The sequence below is a fragment of the Eurosta solidaginis genome, chromosome 4 (genome assembly GCF_040869045.1).
Source record: "Eurosta solidaginis isolate ZX-2024a chromosome 4, ASM4086904v1, whole genome shotgun sequence".
NCBI classification, from domain to species: Eukaryota; Metazoa; Arthropoda; class Insecta; order Diptera; family Tephritidae; genus Eurosta; species Eurosta solidaginis.
In genome coordinates this window covers 211975576-211989585 of record NC_090322.1, presented here as the reverse complement: position 1 = coordinate 211989585, position 14010 = coordinate 211975576, and the positions used below count along the sequence as shown (strand labels likewise).

Here is a 14010-nt window from a genome sequence, read left to right as displayed (position 1 = left end):
ACGCCATTTAGGGATATAGCCATAAAGGTGGATCAGGGTTGACTCTAGAATTTGTTTGTACAATATGGGTATCAAAAGAAAGGTGTTAATGAGTATTTTAAAAGGGAGTAATCCTTAGTTCCATAGGTGGACGCCGTTTCGAGATATCGCCATAAAGGTGGACCAGGGGTGACCCTAGAATTTGTTTGTACAATATGGGCATCAAACGAAAGGTGTTAATGAGTATTTTAAAAGGGAGTGGGCCTTAGTTCTATAGGTGGACGCCGTTTCGAAATATCGCCACAAAGGTCGACCAGGGGTGACTCTAGAATGCGTTTGTACGATATGGGTATCAAATTAAAGGTATTAATGAGGGTTTTAAAAGGGAGTGGTGGTTGTTGTATAGGTGGTCGCATTTTCGAGATATCGCCATTAAGGTGGACCAGGGGTGACCCTAGAATTTGTTTGTACAATATGGGTATCAAAAGAAAGGTGTTAATGAGTATTTTAAAAGGGAGTAATCCTTAGTTCCATAGGTGGACGCCGTTTCGAGATATCGCCATAAAGGTGGAGCAGGGGTGACCCTAGAATTTGTTTGTACAATATGGGTATCAAACGAAAGGAGTTAATGAGTTTTTTAAAAGGGAGTAATCCTTAGTTCCATAGGTGGACGCCGTTTCGAGATATCGCAATAAAGGTTGGCCAGGGGTGACTCTAGAATTCGTTTGTGCAATATGGGCATCAAACGAAAGGAGTTAATGAGTATTTTAAAAGGGAGTGGGCCTTAGTTCTATAGGTGGACGCCTTTTCGAGGTATCGCAATAAAGGTGGAGCAGGGGTGACTCTAGAATTCGTTTGTGCAATATGGGCATCAAACGAAAGGAGTTAATGAGTATTTTAAAAGGGAGTGGGCCTTAGTTCTATAGGTGGACGCCTTTTCGAGGTATCGCAATAAAGGTGGACCAGGGGTGACTCTAGACTTTGTTTGTGCGATATGGGTATCAAATGAAAGGTGTTAATGGGTATTTTTAAAAGGGAGTGGGCCTTCGTTCTATGGGTGTTCGCCTTTTCGAGATATCGCCATAAAGGTGGACCAGGGGTGACTTTAGAATATGTTTGTACGATATGGGTATCAAATGAAAGGTATTAATGAGTATTTTAAAATGGCGTGGGGCTTAGTTCTATAGGTGGACGCCTTTTGGAGATATCGCCATAAAGGTGGACCAGGGGTGACTATAGAATGAGTTTGTACGATATGGGTATCAAATTAAAGGCATTAATGAGAGTTTTAAAAGGGAGTGGTGGTAGTTGTATATGTGAAGGCGTTTTCCAGATATCGACCAAAATGTGGACCAGGGTGACCCAGAACATTATCTGTTGGATACCGCTAATTTATTTATATATGTAATACCTGCCAAGATTTTAAGGGTTTTTTATTTCGCCTTGCAGAACTTTTTCATTTTCTTCTACATAATATGGTAGGTTTCACAACCATTTTATAAAGTTTTTTCTAAAGTTATATTTCGCGTCAATAAAACAATCCAATTACCTCACCATGTTTCATCCCTTTTTTCGTATTTGGTATAGAATTATGGCATATTTTTCATTTTTCGTAATTTTCGATATCGAAAAAGTGGGCGTGGTCATAGTCGGATTTCGTTCATTTTTAATACCAAGATAAAGTGAGTTCAAGTAAGCCCGTGAACTAAGTTCATTAAAGATATGTCGATTTTTGCTCAAGTTATCGTGTTAACGGCCATGCGGAAGGACAGACGGACGACTGTGTATAAAAACTGGGCGTGGTATCAACCGATTCCGCCCATTTTCACAGAAAACAGTTAACGTCATAAAATCTATTCCCCTACCAAATTTCAAAAGGATTGGTTAATTTTTGTTCGACTTATGGCGTTAACAGTTTCCTAGACAAATTAAATGAAAAAGGGCGGAGCCACGCCCATTTTGAAATTTTCTTTTATTTTTGTATTTTGTTGCACCACATCATTACTGGAGTTGAATGTTGACATAATTTACTTATATACTGTAAAGATATTAAATTTTTTGTTAAAATTTTACTTTAAAAAAAATTTTTTTTAAAAGTGGGCGTGGTCCTTCTCCGATTTTGCTAATTTTTATTAAGCGTACATATAGTAATAGGAGTAACGTTCCTGCAAAATTTTTAAATTACCTTCTTTTAAAAGTGGGCGGTGCCACGCCCATTGTCCAAAATTTTACTAATTTTCTATTCTGCGTCATAGGTTCAACTCATCTACCAAGTTTCGTCGCTTTATCTGTCTTTTGTAATGAATTATCGCACTTTTTCGGTTTTTCGAAATTTTCGATATCGAAAAAGTGGGCGTGGTTATATTCCGATATCGTTCATTTTAAATTACGATCTGAGATGAGTGCTCAGGAACCTACATACCAAATTTCATCAAGATACCTCAAAATTTACTCAAGTTATCGTGTTAACGGACGGACGGACATGGCTCAATCAAATTTTTTTTCGATCCTGATTATTTTGATATATGGAAGTCTATATCTATCTCGCTTCCTTTATATATGTACAACCAACCGTTATCCAATCAAACTTAATATACTCTGTGAGCTCTGCTCAACTGAGTATAATAACAACAAGCCTCGGATGAAAGATCATTTTTCAGATGACGACCAGCAAACGTTAAAGGGACTTTGATTTTAATGACCAGAATTTGAGGTCATGAACCTGGAATACAAGTATTAAGGGATGTGAACAACCTTTGGCTGTGGTTTCGCTAGATAGTAGATAGGGACAATTATTCAATATGCCTTAACGCGAGTACCTGCAAATGGAAGACTCAACCTCACGGTGTTAAACACGGATGTAATTGCATGATCATTGGTCCATATTTCGGCTGCATGTTGCTGACCTCAACACTTCGTAGCCGAATCGTTGGTACCAAATTAGCTTGTAATCGGGTGTTACGATCACAAGGTCTTATCTTAATACCTGGAATGTCCAAACCCTTGTAGCAGTAGTTACCGATGCCTTGTTGTTTCAGTTATTTGATGTGCTCGTCAATATAAAGGCCTACATCACCGCCATACATGAAGCAGGTTGGACGGGGCAAGGTATAAGAACAAAAGGGCCCTAGTGACGTATGCTACAGTGGACACATGAACAAACGTGCAATTCGAAGCTAAGATAGTTTTTCTGGTGGAAAGTCAACTTCGCCACCAAGTACTGTCGTACACGAAGGTGCAGTAGCGTCTCACTGAGATCCGCTTTAAGACGATATTTTACAATACAACGTTTAAATGCGCTGACGCAACAATAAACGATGCGTACGACAAGGATAACGACTTCTTCTTTGAGAAACTAGAAAGGACATACAATGACTGCCTCCACCATGATATTATAATCATAATGGGTGAATTGAACACCAGGGTGGACAAGGAAGGGGTGTTTGGTCCTAAAACCAGAAGATAAAGCTTCCGCTATGTAGCATCTTTCAACGGACTAAGACTGATTGACTTCTCCGTCGCTCGAAATGTGGTAATTTAGAAGAGAAGGAACGGCGTGAGCGTGAGGAGCTTCAGTTGCTGGCTGATAGGATTAATGCCCGCAATTTTACCAAAAAATCTGGCAGATGATGAAAGGTTTAAAGGCCGGAGCAGCTTCCTGGTGGAATGATAACGCCGCGTGTGCTTAAGATGCGGAGGACGGAAAAATAGAAAATCATATGACCAAAGATGTTTAGCGATTTGAGGAAAGAATGAAAATTTACTTCGCATTATGTTAAGCATTCAAATGCCTACCAATTTAACTTTAACATAATATTCACTTTAATGCTATAATAAAAGCAAACTACTAAATATAATTTACATAATTTTACATGAAATGGTTAAATTGACCTTCCCACACGAATTCAAAATGAAGCATGGGCGTTAAATAAATTTTCCAACCGATTTGATTAAGTAGGGAAGGATAAATACGCAAAAGGACAAAGCAAAGTTGGGCAGCAATCATTTAATGCTTCTCCTTGGATAATTAAAATCACATTTATAATCACAAACGTCACAAAGTTGGCAGCAATAATCTACTGTTAATGCATATACATATAGCATATATTTACATTAGGGTGTGCCATTTAGAATTGCAAATTTTGACCTAAACAGCAATACCGCTTACATGGTCGTTAGTACAAAAAAATTTCCTTTGGAGAAATTGTTTGAATTAGAACTTTTTGAATATCGAAAAGTTATCGATTTTTTTTAAATCAATCTATATATAATCACCAAGTTATTGGTTTGTTATCTAAAAGTTATGGCAATTTTATTGAAAAGTTATCAAAAAGTTATCGATTTTTATAAAAAAGCTTATCGGATTTTATAAAGAAGCTATCGTTTTTCGACAACTTATCCATTTTTTGTCAAAACGCTATCGATTGTTTATCGATTTGTTATCTTAAAATTATGGAAAGTTCACTGATAAGTTATCGAGATTTTATCAGAAAGTTGTCGATTTACTATCGAAAAGTTATCGATTTTTTAGAAAAAATCGATCGATATATAATCACAAAGTTATTGATGTGTTACCTAAAAGTTATCGCAAATTTATTGAAAAATTATCAATATTTAATCAAAAAGTTACCGATTGTTATAGAAAATCTATCGGTTTTTATCAGAAATCTATCGTTTTTTCTAATCAAAAAGCTATCGATTACTTGTCAAGAAGTTATCGCTTTGCAAAAAACTATCGCTTATTTATCGATTTTTTATCTAAAAACTATAGAAAGTTCATTGAGAATTTATCGCTATGTTATCAGAAAGCCAACGGCTTATCATGGAAAAATGTTCGACTATTTGTCAAAAAACTATTGCTATATTATCACAAAGTTATTAAAAAGTTATCGATTTAATGTCGAAAATTATCGATTTTTTATTGAAGTGTTACCAATTTGCTTGCTATCGACCACTCATTGGTTTCCGCGGAACAGAAGGAACAGATATTTCAATAACAAATTGAAGCCGCTGACTCGGCCATAAAAGCCGATAACAAACCGATATCTCGACGACAATAGTTCGCTATAGATAACAAGCCAATAGTAGAACAATAACTTGCCAGTACCGGTTGTTGTAGTAATCTCTGTTGTAGTGTAACTTCAATCCCTGGGCTAGCTCTAGTTAGATACATTAGCGGCTGAATTCTGTAATTCAGTCTCATCTCAAGTCTCTAAATTTGAGATTTTCCTTTAGAGACAATTTTTGTGACTTGAGATGTTTTCGGTATTCAGTAAACGAAAGCCACAAAAACAATTTACCATATCAACGAAATTCACCAAAATGACAATTTACTCATACATTGAACAAATCATATAGCATTGCATTTTGTCAACATAACGTTAGGTGGTATTATGGCTGAGCTTGCTAAGACACCGTTCACAATTTTTATAGAAAATCCCAAAGTGTGTAGGTTCGAATCTCAGCGGCGCCACATAGAGTTCGATGTTTTTTTTAAGTATTTCCTGTTTTTTAATTTTTTCTATGCTTATTTTAATTTGAGGAATAAAAAAAATATATTTAAAGCGTTTTTCGCAAATAATTTTCATACTTATTCAGAAATTTTCACGTTTGTGATCTGCCCCGGCCCAGCTCACAAATTAGTGATTGCTATTGTGAGGCTGGAGACGCGAGACAGCTTACAGAATGGCAAATTGTCTCAAAAGTGATTTTCACCCCAAATAGTCTCTAATAGTGACTAGAGACGGCTTACTGAATTCAGCTGTAGATCTATAGACGAACAGCTTTGGTTTACACATCGAACTTCACATGTACTTTATACTCACGCCTCTTCTTAAGTCGCTTACAAATCACTTTTGATAACTTTTCAGACATCACTGCAAATAAACAGAACGTGACAGATTGTAATCCAAAGGTTGAAAATAAGGCTTGAAGTTGGCGTAAGCTTCGAACAAAATTATATTTGCTGACCACTAGAAAATTTTCTAAAAGTTTTTCTGTTACTCAGTTTATAAAAAAAGGCAACTTCAGGCCAAGCTTCTATACACTAACGAACATATACAGTGGGTTGGGTTAGACCTTAGAAAAAATGTGCTTCCTAACAAACATACCCTAATGTTCATATACGCTGACATATTTTTCTTAGAAATAAATTGAATATATTAAGTGGTAAAACTACAATAGCATAAATGTGCATAAAAAGGAATTAGAATTTAAAAGAAAAATGTGTCAAGGTGCAACTTCAGGTTACTGCGCACCACCATTTTATATCCTTGAAGCAAAAATGATAAAGTGTCACTGAGTTGAGGGTGTGTTGCCAACTTAATTGTCATTAGATAGCAAAAAAACAAATTTTTAGTGCTTTGTTTTGCTTTTCCTTTTATTATTTATGGGCCCTTTCACCGCTAATCGAAATGTCTATTTGCAAACATTTTATTTACAACATTATTTTAACCTTAAATCATCCACACCACTAAGCCTCGTTGTCCTCTTCTAATGACCTATGTCATGCCAACACTACTTTACATATTTTGTGGATGGCATGTCATATTTACATTTAAGTAGTTAAGCTTAAGGCCACCATGTGAGTATAATTGTTTGTTTCCGGAAGTCATTCAACAGCTGACATTTACGCATATATTTTCATATAAAGAAAATATGTTTATGCTTCTTTATATTTGACAGAGGTCAACCAGATAATGACCTCATACAATTCATATCCATATCACATCATAAACTTTATTTGGTGACGTCATAAAAACACTACTAAATAATGAATGAGTAACTTCTATTTCAAATGTCAAAAATTAAAATGTATCACTATATATATTGTGATGGACAATGAAGGATGGGTGACTGAAGTTAGGCCACAATGAATTGAGGTTAATTTGGTAGCAAGTATTCGCTAGAAGTGTAGCGAAAGAGCTCAGAAGTTAGATGATATTACAACATAAAAAACTAGGTACTGAGACGCCAGGGATTTCAGTCCGACTTACAAGACGTGTAGAACACCACAAAACTGCAAAGTGCCTTTTTTTATTGTACTTGGTTTCAGAAATTTTACAGCCTGGAAATTTCTTTGCTTTAACGAAACTTTATTTAGTAAACAGATAAACTCGCCCACGATCAGCCCCCGAAAGTAGCAAATAAGTTGTATGGTTCGGAGTCAATCATACACCATAGCTTACTCTCCATGTCCGGAAATACGGTAAATTTCGAGAATTAAAAACCGAAAAGTAGCAAATGTCACTGAAGATGGCACAACTCTAAATCGGTCTAGCTCCAAACAATAATCGACAATAGTCGACGGGAAATTATTCCACCATATATCAATAACAAACCATTTTAATTGAATGTCTGGTTGACCTCTATATACAGGGTAGGATTCCCCGACAGCGGCTATAGCTTTCCAACGTGCCTATTGTAAAGACAAGTCTACTGACACAGTTCTCTGCTTGGATTTAAAACTGACAGGAGTCTTAAACAAGTGCAAATTATTTGAGCAGCGCCCCTATCTTAACATCAAAGAGCCTTGAACGACGTGCTGCCTTCTTGTTCGAATGACATCGTAAACGAGGAACGGAAGTGCCCATAAAATGAAGGCGGACGTTACAGGGTGGATTTTGTTCACCTCCTTTAAGTCGTAGTCGTAGGTTAGGTTAAGAGATCGTGCATGGAAATTTCCCTCTCTTCCACTCAGAGAAATTTGTATCCATTATGAATGCCCTCAGTTAGTGTCGGGTGTCGACACATTCGTCCAACTAGATAATGTCCTAATTTTCAGCGAACCTAAGTAGGAGCAAAAGATCCACCTTTTCAACTTCTTCTAGACTTTCGAGAAACCGTGCGCCCATAAATCGTGTCCTAAGCTTTAAACATCCGCATAAAATAAATAAATGTAAGGCGCGATAACCTCCGAAGAGATCTAAGGCCGAGCTTCTCTTCCAATTTGCGTCGTGCTCCTCTTGATTTTTCCCTACAAATTGCCCGGACGGGTCCTACATACATGTTTTATGCCGACTCCGAACGGCATCTGCAAGGCAGATGAGTTTTCACTGAGAGCTTTTCATGGCAGAAATACAATCGGAGCGCTTGCCAGACACTGCCGAGGGGCGACCCCGCTTAGAAAAATTTTATTCTAATTGAAAAATCTTATTTCTAAAATTTTGATGTTGCTTTGCCCGGAAGTTGAACCCAGGGCATACGGTGTGATAGGCGGAGCACGCTACCATCACACCATGGTGGCCACATCGGCATAGAAAGTTATAAATCGACTTCTCATCCTGACAGCTTTTGCAGAGGGAGCTTGATGGTAGCCCAATGATCTGTGATGACACCCATAAGTACTCTCACTGCAGATTTGTTTATCTTGAGAAGAAAGCAAGCTCCTTCGCAATTCCAGATGACCATAAGGATCTCGAGACGTCGCAATCATCCCGGGTTGTCTACAGGAAGTCTGTTGCCCAATCTCATAATCACCAGAAGATGACCCAGCGGTGGTAGTACCGAGCTGTCCACCTTGCTTATGTCCATTTCGAAACCTTTCCTTGCTATCTCATCTGCAAATCCATTCCCTCTAGTATCGCTGAGCCTTGAACCCCAGCAAAGGAAGAGATTGAGATGCTCTACGAACGCCAGTGACAACACCTCCCCACGATATTTGACTTTATCAAGTTGGATTTTAATGCCTTTTAATCGGTCCTCCGCCTGGAAGACACTGCATGATTCAGGAAGTCAGTACGACTAATTTATCTGCTTTGAGTTTACGCTCAAGAACCAGGGAGACATTGTCTAGGCCATCTTGCCATTCCTCCCTTGAAAAATATCTTTCACCTAGAAGTCAACAACCGGCGTGGTATGCGGTATACTCTTGCCATGTCATATTATGTCGTCGCGTGTCCATATTTGATTGATTTCCACATTTTGGATTCCCTTAGCCGTGACGGCCGATCCCTGCACGAACACTTGTAGAAGCACGAAGTGAAAAACTTTGAATGGTAATTTCTTTGAATGTATGAGAGTTATAATATACGCTATCAGTTCGAAAATCTTTCCTAGGAGGAAAGTTTTACTTCAGCATCTGGTTCAGGGATACCTAGGTATGGCGATTTGTGGGTTTGAATTCTTCAGCCTACCTATGAACCCCGTTAGTTTTACTGGTACTGGTTTTTTAGATTTTCCTGGTACTTAGTAACAGCTAATCATGTCACAGCTGTCCGATGGATCGCATCAAGTATTGCATTCTCTGTTGAAATGAAGAAAGCAATTGTTGGAATCATCCTACAACACTCAATCTGGCATTGCACACATTATTAAAAATTTATTCAATTGGAGTTTTTATGAAAATGAACGTTACGCGGCTTTAATTGGGATTCAAGATGCGCGTGAATTAAATTTGCGAGCTTTGGCGACACCAGCATTCTTACTGGCTTCTACTAGAGGGGCAGTACTCTAGGAAAAACTGAGGGTCTTTCGGAACTTAAGACTTAATTTTTGTTGTAGGCGAGGATGCCGCTATTAAGGACCCTCAAATATATTATGGGTATCTGGAGTTTCAATGGGCTGTTTTGTGCTATATAGAATTTAAAAGCTGCACAGTTTTCCCAACCCAATTATCAACCCCACTTACCCGATGCGAATCCAGTTTATTTTATGGGATATATTATACAAATATTTAGCAGACTAGGCTCTGGCGACCACAAGTTACTAATGGAGCCAGGCGGTAGTGGCATAAACACCAAGAACAAGACACGTACCGCGTCTATATTCGGCGGAGGATCATCAATATCGCTAGCACTTCCCAAAATCTTTGGAAGACTACAAAATCTTTTACAGAATACCATTTGGATCCTGTCTTGTTGATTAATGAAATTAGACGCGCTAGCCCACAATCTCATAAATAGCAGTACCTTATTAACCTTTAATCATATACCTACATACTATGGAATACCACTGTCAACTTTCAGCTTTTTAATGTCTTTAGCTGCTGACACATTCGCGTGACGACGTCATCAATTGCGGCGCCACATTGAAGGACATCCCGTTGGAAACATTTGTGTGTTATTCTTTGTTGTTAGGTTAAAACAAGCACAAACACGGAGAATTAAAGCTAACACTTTAAAAAAGGAATTACACACCTATAAGATAAATATTGTGCCAGTCGCGATAGAAAGCAGTGTAGCGCTTTATGTGCTTAAAGTCCACTTTTATAACACATTGAGGTAAAAAAAGAATAGAAAACCTAATTTTGTTAAATTTAATGTATAGGTAGGTTGAACTGGACGGTCTATGAGGACCTCACATAGACTGATTGAGTCCATAGTGTTACCAGAAGTTTATTTTAACGACCAAACTGAAAAACCCTATCAAAACCCAGGACCTATGTTATAAAATAACTCCTTCCTCTCGGCAAATACTAGAAGCTTCCTAGGACTTAAGCCACTTGCTGCTTCTAGATCTGACAGATGTATCACTCCTAATAGCTGGAAGCTTAGCCTGGCAAGTGCAGGGCACGAGCACAGAACGTTTCCTCCTCCAACCCGCACTTCCTACATCTGCTATCACTGACCTAGCCTAATTTAAAGGCATGTGACGCCAGAAGGCAGTGTTCAGTCAGAATTCCCGCCATGAGTCTACAGTCCTCTCTTTTTAATGATAGGAGCAACTGTGTTAGTCTAAGGTTGTAAGACCTACACATAATCTTCGACACATTACAGCCCCGCGCTTGAACCCACGCCTTTCCCGCTTGGTCATGTGCACCTCTCGCCTTCGCTTAATCTCGCCCAATCTAATTGGGACATCTACGGATCAAGCTTCAAGGGATGCGCTAGCTAGTTTGTCCGCTTTTTCATTCCCATCTATTCCCATATACCCTGGGACCCAATATAGATGTATGCTTCTCCCTGTCCCGATTCTCTCCAGAGACTGCTTACACTCTAACACGCATTTAGATGCTGTGCTATGCGAGATTATTGCCTTAATTGCTGCTTGACTGTCAATATAAAAGTTAACACGGTTGCAGCTTAAGCTATTCTCTTCCAAGGTTTCTACTGCTTTGGTTACGGCTAATATTTCCGCTTGGAAAACGCTACAGTAATCCGGCAGCCTGTAGGATCTGCTTATTTCCGGATCAGCACAGTATACCGCAGACCCTACTACTTCCACTACTTGGGAACCATCGGTGTACACATGTATCGCCTCGTCCGCCATTTGCGCACCCTTGCGCCAACCGTCCACCTCTATTGTGGCCTTAAGATCTCCCTCGTAGCGCAGATAGGGAATTTAATGTGTAATTTGCGAAAATTTATTTTATCACCTCTACGCCAAAAAAAACCCGGCTTGCATTGACATTATGCCACATAAATCATTTTATTTCTAACGTTTACCCGTTTACTGGCCGGTAGCTTGAAGTTTTCGAGAAATGGCATAACTGTGACAAATTTGGAGCATTCGATTCAATTAGCAATAAAGTCATTTGAAAGCTATGTGACCTGCTAGCAAATACTAACATTTGCATTCAACTTCAATCTATTGCAAGCCGTAAGTGCCTGGCAACCAGCAGCATACTCAATCCTTTCCGTTTCAAATGGTGTTTAAGGCCATTAAGCTTTTAGGTTGTTTCAATTTATTACCGTAAGAAAGTACTTGTTTTGTTCGTTGCCTTTGTTGGTGTACACTTTTGAAGTGCAAACTTTTAATCTCTCCTTCGATATACGTCCTTGCAAATGAAACTAAATTGTGTTAGTCTGCCACAGTTTAAGTCACCACGATAACCAATAGCGGGTTAACTGGTATGATCACTGTAGATGACATAAATGAATGGAAATACGAGCTAAAACTAGCCATAAATAAAAACAACCTGGGTAACCGAGCTTAGCTCAGCGTGAATAAACTTTGGAACATGCATCGGAGTAACAGTCCTACCCTATATATTATTACCAGCTTTTTTACGAAGAAGGTTATCGAAATCAAAGATCTTGGAGAGACTTTTGGGGCAAAGTCTTCTTTTCATAGTCATATTAATCTGAATCTCTCTCAAAGGCATATTCGATATTGGGCTACGTCCCTGGTTCTGCCTTACTTGGAGTATGCGCTTATTATCTGAAGACGTTATGCTCAGCGTGCTTTGCACATTGAGTATATTAACCTTGATTGGATAATGGTTGGTTGTACAGGTATAAAGGAATCGAGATAGATATAGACTTCCATAGTTATATCAAAATCATTAGTATAAAAAAAATTTTATTGAGCCATGTTCGTCCGTACGTCCGTCCGTTAGCACGATAACTTGAGATATCTTCACCAAATTCGGTACACTAGCTTATCTGAACCCAGAATAGATTGGTATTGAAAATGAGCGAAATCGGATGATAACCACGCCCACTTTTTATATATATAAAATTTTGGAAAACACAAAAATCCTGATTATTTAGTAACTAAGACACCTAGAATTTGAAATGTGGACTGATATTAAGACACTTGATAAAAATTCGGAAACCATTTTTAAAATAGGTGTGGCACCGCCCACTTGTGATAAAATCTATTTTACAAATATTATTAATCATAAATCAAAAATCATTAAACCAATCGTAACAAAATTCGGCAGAGAGGTTGCCTTTACTATAAGGAATGTTTTGAAGAAAAATTAACGAAGTCGGTTAAGGACCACGCCCACTTTTATATAAAAGATTTTTAAAAGGGTCGTGGACGAATAAAATAAGCTATATCTTTGCAAAAAAGAGCTTTATATCAATAGCATTTCATTTCCCAAGTGGATTTATAACAATAAATAGGAAAAACTTCAAATTTTAAAAAATGGGCGTAGCACCGCCCCTTTTATGACTAAGCAATTTTCTATGTTTCGGGGGCCATAACTCGAAGAAAAATTAACGGATCGTAATAAAATTGGGTGAACAAATTTTCCCTGTATTAGAAAATATTTCTAGTAAAAATGGACGGGATTGATTAAAAACCACGGCAACTTAGATATAAAACAAGTTTAAAAGAGTCGTAGACTAGAATAATAAGCTATATCTTAGCGAAAAATAGTTTTGAATCAATGATATTTCACTTATCAAGTTTTATTGTAAGAGGAAATTGGGAGAAATTTTTTTTAAACGGGCGGTGCCACGTGTTATGTAGAAAAGTAATTTATCTGAAATGAAATTTACAATTGAAGGTCACGCTGAGTATATAACTTTAACTTTAAAGTACAGAAAATCTAGTTGCTATCGAACTAGTACTTATTTCGTACCTTAGGTCTTGCACTGAACCGGAAATTTTCTATCGCTAGTTATTGACTTCCCTACAGGGAAGGAACTACAAGTACTACAAAACGAGTAGTAAGAGTTCTTGCTGCCATTGCAGAACGCGTCAGCGCATTTGTGATCTGACAGGTATGACACAGTAGGCATTTTATTGTTAACAACAAAAACTATAGCATCCTTGTAACTCAAAGGGATATCACTATCGCAAAGCAGTGCTTTATAGTACTGAGTGGGCAATTATATGAACTTTACGAAGATATATGTTTCGCAAATAGAAATTCAGGGTTCGGATTTTTTTGCCTATGTTATGCAAATGTATGAAGATGTTCCCGTACAGAAGTTGCTTGCTTTGGAATCCAATCGGTGGCGGTGAGAAGGTCAAGTATTCTTAAATTGTTTTAAGATGAATCCAGATGCAGTTGGTGATTATACAAATACTGTTTGGAAATAAATTCATGTCCGGCTTGGAACCTTCTCCGGCTAATTTCGTAACTATTGCGCCCGTCCTGCAAATAACCTCAAAGGTATCGGAAGGAAGTCCCAAATCGATCACTCGAAGCTATCGCGGAAAATGTCTCCAAACATTCCTGAAAGTTATTCCGATGTCAGTCCGGACCACTGAACTGCCCCCTCCCCTGAATTCGCCCCTGATCACAAAAATAGTGCTCACATAGTCCGAATAGTACACGATTTTGACTCCCAAATTAGTTCAGGTGGTATCAGAAGCCACAATGAGCCCGAACTGACCTGAATGCGACCTATTTTA

The 14010-nt window shown here is 38.1% G+C and overlaps 1 protein-coding gene across 1 annotated transcript in view; it reads left to right on the top strand.

Moving 5' to 3' along the window:
- mew (multiple edematous wings) overlaps nt 1-14010 on the top strand; it is a 509649-nt gene that overhangs the window by 478772 nt on the left and 16867 nt on the right. The window lies entirely within an intron of this gene.